This window comes from Bactrocera oleae, chromosome 4 (genome assembly GCF_042242935.1).
Source record: "Bactrocera oleae isolate idBacOlea1 chromosome 4, idBacOlea1, whole genome shotgun sequence".
NCBI lineage: Eukaryota > Metazoa > Arthropoda > Insecta > Diptera > Tephritidae > Bactrocera > Bactrocera oleae.
The window spans coordinates 12,100,214-12,106,960 of record NC_091538.1 but is presented as its reverse complement, the minus strand read 5'-3'; positions in this window follow the sequence as shown (position 1 = coordinate 12,106,960).

Here is a 6,747-nt window from a genome sequence, read left to right as displayed (position 1 = left end):
TATTCAACAGAAATCTGTAAACAAAAATGGCCGCCACGTCAAAATCAAATCATCCTTGTGGGTAAACGCTGTATAGATGATCAGCATGAGATTAAGCGAATTTTATATATCCATCAAAAATTTCTCTCCTTAAGAAGCAGCACTTTATCGAAACCGCCGATATCGGATCACTATATAATATAGCTGCCATACAAGCTGAACGATCAGAATTAAGTTCTTCTTTGAAGAACTCCTTAATTTATTAAGGGTATTATAGTTCTTTTTTGTTTTATTGCTTTTCACTCGTACAGTACTACTTCACCACCATTGTTATTTAGTAGCAAAAAGACAAATTTCATAAGGCCACACTCACCACGAAATTTTTCGCAGCGAATTTTTTTTATTCATTTGTCAGCCCAAATTCTCGCATTGCCAAGCGTAAGCGTTTTGCATTTGGAATTTCACTTGTTGCTTTGAATTGAATTTTAGTCTTCTATAAAACTTTTAAATACAATTTATGCTTCCCGCTCCATTGCTGGCTTAACCGTTGTTTACAATTTGGAAACTTTTTTTGATTACATTAGCCGGGCATTCTGCGGCGCCTTTCAACGCATTCAACCAGACGGAAAAAGGAGTACTGAGAAATGTACAAAATGATTTGCTTCAACGTCTACGCACCTTTAATATTTATTAACACTTTGCACGCCAGCACCGGACCATGAGTCCGCAGACTTGTGCTGAAACACACGCATTCCAATCCTTTCATATTAATGCCACAGCAGCGACCGTTATACGGCAATCGTATAGCTTAAGGTGCTGTTGCTCAGCCTTCATTATTAAGTTTGCGTAAAATACAAAACTTTTGCTAGCATCCAATTTGCACAGGCGCACAAGAATTACCAAACATTTTTTTCCCCCAACTCGCGCCGACACTTTGCTTTTACACAGCTATTGCTACTCTTCGTTGTTGTTATTATTGTTATTGTTGTTGTTTTATGTTGAGCTTAATTTTATTTCCGTATAAGTTTTGATTACTTGTACAATGTGAGAAAAAATGGTCGGAAAGAAAACTTAACACAATGTAGTTGTTGTTTTGTGTTGTTGTTTTTTCGATACTTATTCCCACCACCGCCACATTCTCACAACTCAATCAGCTTTGGAAGCGCTGCGAGCAAAACCATTTGCTTTTAGTTAAGGACACGCTAGTTGATATGCCAGTAAATGCCCTGCTGGAAATGCATCGTAATAGAACTAGTGCAGTTCTAGTCCATTTGGAACTATTACTCTTTAATAGTTCTCATAGTAAGGAAAATTTACTTCATTACTATTTATTCGTCGCAGTTAAAACTTTCCGAATAAAGAAAAAGCAATCCGCGAAATCGCCGATATCGTACGACTGTACGTTATATTATCCAAGACAGTACCCTAATCCCTCAACAAATTTTTTCAGATTGAATCACTACAGCATATAGTTGCCATACAAACTGAACTATCGAAAAAATATATATTTTTATACCCTTTTATCTCAGAAAATATAAAAGCAATTGTGAAGGAGCTATAACACTCCGGTGCAGCAGAAGTTGTCGTTTTATTTTCTTATTTGTCTTCAAATTCTTCGTTTTGAAATTACTGTAACTTTGCTAAAATGTTTCCTATTGGGTATTTCATTTGTTATATATTTTTTTGTTCTTTTATCGGTCACTTTGCTGCAATTTCTTTTTCTAATTGTTCACCGACCTTTATACAAGTTTTTGCTTTCCATCAACACTTACAACTTTTCTCAATTTTTCTTAGCATTTTTTCGCACTCTCATTAAGGCATTTCATTTATTAAATTCTGAAGGGGTAAAACAAGAACTAAAACAAAAGCAATAAGGTAGTATAAAATAACACAGACCGCAATTTTATGCATACACAATGGGCATGTTTGAAAAGTATTAAAACTGGTGCTCTTTGGCTCGCTGTCTCAGTATCATTTCGCGCTCTCTCTTTTTCTATGCTTCTGCATATTTCTCTCTCTTTTATTCTCTAATTGATCTTTATAAGATATCGTGTTAGTAGAATTCCCTCCCTCTGCCTCTCTCTCTCTCTTTTTCTCTCTCTCTCTCTTTCTAGCACTATTTTATTATTCATATACTATAATAATATATAGTTATTTATTTACTGAATTTAGAAATGGATTTATATAGCAATAGTGGCATTTGAATGTGCATAAATCTTTAATATTTTATTGTAAGTTTTTTCGTTTCTTTTAAAAATGTTATCGGAATATATTTCAATCTAGTTCAACTGTAAAACTCTCCTTAGTTCTCTTTTGCTTTCTTAGTGTCGTTACAGACAATTTTTTCGTAATTTTTTTCTCTATTTACACCGTTACCCATGGGTATAACAGTACAACTCTGATTAATTATGAAACTGCTAAATTATGAGAGTAAATGTTAAGAGTAATTATTTTACTCAGTTGAAATGCGTTTCTTAGTATTAATAACTGATGAAGGTGGCCAAATCTAATTCTGGAGTTAATAACTATTACCAAATATTAGAATTCTGCCTTTTTAAGCAAAAAATATATAAAAGCTGAGAAAACAAAGATAAGAAACCGTTTTTCCCTCTTATTGCTTTTCTAATTATCACAATAACACAATTTTGATTATCTGAGTTAATTAGGGTTGTTCAATTATTTTTCTCATTTCCTGCTTCCAAAAGTACCATTTTCGGCTATTGCTAAAGATATTAATCTACCTGTCATTAATCTACGAGTGCATCTACTTTATTATTTCCTCCTTTAATTATAATTCATATACCATTCTGAAGTTCTGTGCTTTTCATTCTGAGTAGCTAATGTGCTTGAATTAATTTTCGTTACCTACTTCTTATAATAAATACAAAGGTTCCTACAATTTATTTGTGACTTCGACGAAGTTCTGAAATAGCTTAATACTGAACAGGCGGTAAGGTAAGAAAATATAGAAAGCTCTAATCGATAGGTGGGGAACGCCTATTCTCAACATCAGTTTCTTGCTCGAAAGAGCGGAACACTAATAGATTTCCAACACCAAGTCTTTAAACCAACAGTAAATTTATTAGCTCGGTTATTTCGCGTAGTTTTCCATGATAGCGAGTTGGTATGAGTTGAGAGCTATTGTACAGTATCATTCTTTCGAAATAAGAGATTTCTAAAAAGAGAGAGTTTTTTCTTCAGCATATAGGTTTTGAGGTAGCAAATGTTTTCACATCCAATTAGGGATTTAATGCTTCATGTCATAAATTGCGCATTTTATCTGCATATATGGTTGAATGGTTCAATATTTTTCTTCTCGTTTCGTTCTGTTCATTTCTTGCAATATACGAATATATATCACGATAGATATTCCTAAAAAAAAATATTGCCCATGGAGAGAGAAATTCAAATTAATAATCTTTTTAGATTTACTCACAGTTGGGTCAAGAGACACCTAACATAGAGGATGTCAAAGGGCTAAAAGAGCTGTATTATTATATAACTGTAAGTAAATGAGGGTCAGTACTCTTACTTTATAAAGTAGTTCTTTGTTGTTATAGCGAATATAGGATAATATAATAAATATAGTAATTTAATTTGTACTCTAGGTACTTAGTTATGATAGACAAAGGCATTTAGCTTCGTGATATTTTAAAGTCTGCACTTTCTAAACTCATCTGAAATAGACTAGATAAACAGTTAAAAGAAGAAAATTTCAATTTCGTACATGCATTTTCTACAACTAGTTAGACGGACAAAATCAAAAACCTATTGAAAAAAACAACCTTTTTAATTCATATTGGAATAGATCCACTATAGTAGCTCTGAAACAACGTAAGAACTTAACGGTTTGCGGTCTAAATATCATCGCACTCTTCTTTTTCACCGATCATTTCAAGCACTTGCAATCAATGATTCTTTGGCATTAAGATGTCTAGCATGATATGAATAAAACTCTCATAGTACCTATGTAGTATCATAATTTAAGAAATTATTTAAAAGAACTAAAATAGTAGACTCACCAAACCAACAATTATTGAAAACGTCGTCTAACTATGGTGACATAATCCGGAAGAGCTTATGAGAATGATCCAAGGCAGCTTAGTTTCAGTTTCTGGGAGGAGTCGCACCATACAGAAGAGGCTTTAAGTCAAACAGAGTTCGTGAATGAGACTTATGAAATTAGCCAAATGCTGTAATTTAAAAATAAAGCTAAAGCATATGGACTTTATAACTACGTAGAAAAATCAAGCTACGAAACAATTTTGAGTATAATAAATGATAAACGGAATTAAATCGTGACATATGTAGGTAACCTAAGAAATTTTAAAGTAAAAATGACCAAAAAAACTACTGTATCAATTGTTTTAAAATTTTATAGGTAGATTATAAGGTATTTAAAGAATAGTCAGTAAAATTGTTGAAGACAAAAATCAAATATTTTTCGAGAAATACAGGATCTCCGATGGTGTTAAAAAACAGGTTCTCCACTACTGCAATCATGTTGGCGTTCTTACTGAATGAAAATTTAACAAAAGGTTCGCTACTAGAAGATTTTATTCGTAAAATGACCTACGGCTGAAAAAAAATACAAAATGGCGCCTTTTTGATCAGATCGAAAAATGGTAGGCTATTGGCAACACCTTAAATCACTAACCCTTACCCTGCAAGCCAGTTAACGGTTAAATTACTGGTTACTTATCCGGCAGCGCTACCAGAGATTTCTGTTAAAGTTTCTATGTGTTCTTTAAGATCCAATTGACATGCTCTGACTACTTGGGTAGCTGTAGTATGAGACTCGGTTTTCTGCTAGTATTGTGAATCCAATGGAAGAACATTTGTTTATTACAGTTTCGCTACCCTCTCATTCTATTTTCGAAGTCTCATATATTTAAATGCATATTTATTTACTTAACACTCAACTGCTGCAAAAAATTATATCTATTTATATTATTATTTGTTAAACGTTATTTAATATTTATGCAATTTTTTTGCTTTAAACCGCAAACTATATTTGCAATAAAATTCCATTACAATAATAGTGGAATAATGGACTTAACGAGCGCTTAGCCCAAAAGATAATTGACACACGTGTGCAAATGTGTGTTGGCGTGTGTGTGTGTGTGTGAATTTGTTTGCTTAATTGTTCATTCCGATGCATGCATGTATGTGTGTGTGTCAGCTTATGTTTTTATGGGCATCAAAAACAATTGCTTTAAACACCACTCAAATCTAATTAAGTGTCGATTTGTTTCATTTGTTTTTTTTTATGCGAGTTTGCATATATGTGTATGTGTGAGAGTTTGTGGCGCTGGCCATTTGGGATTTGCCAAGCAAATAAATAATTGAATAAATTCGGCATAACAACGCGTTGATTTTTAACGTAAATAAATGCACACATACACCCACTTACATATGTGAAGTTGAGTATAAAAAATGGGTGCAATAAAAACCCGTTATGTATTGCGCGACAACACACGCGCATATGCAGATATTTGCAATTGTGCAAAAACGTTTAATTACAAATAAAAAATAAAATGTGCTGTATCATTAAAGACAAATCCTTGCTAAGTACAACAAAAATAATTAAATAAATAGCAATTATTTTAGCAACAACAAATCTACAAAGCAAACTTTAGCAAGTGTAGTTAATAAAGCTGAGTAATTTTTGGTGATAATAAAAATAAATGATTCACTTTGACTGTCCCGAAGCTATAACACTGCTCACAGGTGCATTTCTTATAGCATACAAGGGTACAGAAAAATCTTCTTCTTGATTTTGAACGGTCAGTTTGTAGGGCAGCTATATGCTATAGTGATACAATTTGCTTTGGATAATAATCTGTGCTAAATTTCGTGAAGATATTTTATTAAATAAAGCAGTTTTCCATACATACAGTAGATATAGATATAGATATAGATATATATATAAATATAGATATAGATAAATGCATATTCAAGAGATAAAGATAAAAATGAAGATGAAGATGAGAATAAAAATAAATATTTCCAACAACTCATAATAGAGTTCATATTATTGAGATATTTTAATTTTAATATAATTTTATTCTATCATTTTATACATTTATTTTCATACCGAATGCATTCAATATATTCATTGGCATGCTTCTTTTCTACTGTATGTACGTATACCATTGAATTGCTGCCATATTGATAAGTAATAATACAATAAAACTTTTATGATTATCTTGCCAATTTCGCTACTAAGCTTAGATTACGAAGCTTTTTACTAATATTGTTCTAGAAATATATGAATCGAATGGAAGCAAGCAGGATAAAATAAATAATATTTATTAAAAAAACCATCATTGAATTCTGCTTGATTTGGTTCTTCATGCCAACTCTACATCTGATGGATTATACATATATGTATGTATATGGGTATAGTATATATATATATGCTCGTACTTCGAATGCAATACTCACTAACTGCTTCTAACTTTACCGTTTACATGAATAATGAAATAATGATAATATGAAACAAAATAAAACAAGTAAGGAAGGGCTAAGTTCGGATGTAACCGAACATTTTATACTCTCGCAAAGTCAAATGGTATACTCGTTTGAGATTTCTTTGTGGATTGACTGATATTTTCGGTAGAAGGTCAACTATAGGCACTGGGGTCCACATATTTAGTACTTAGGGGTTTGAACAGTTTTGGTTCGATTTAGACAATTTTTGGCCGCAAGGTGGCATACTTTAATTGCATTATTCACGCAAAGTTTTACCCCGATATAATCATTGTT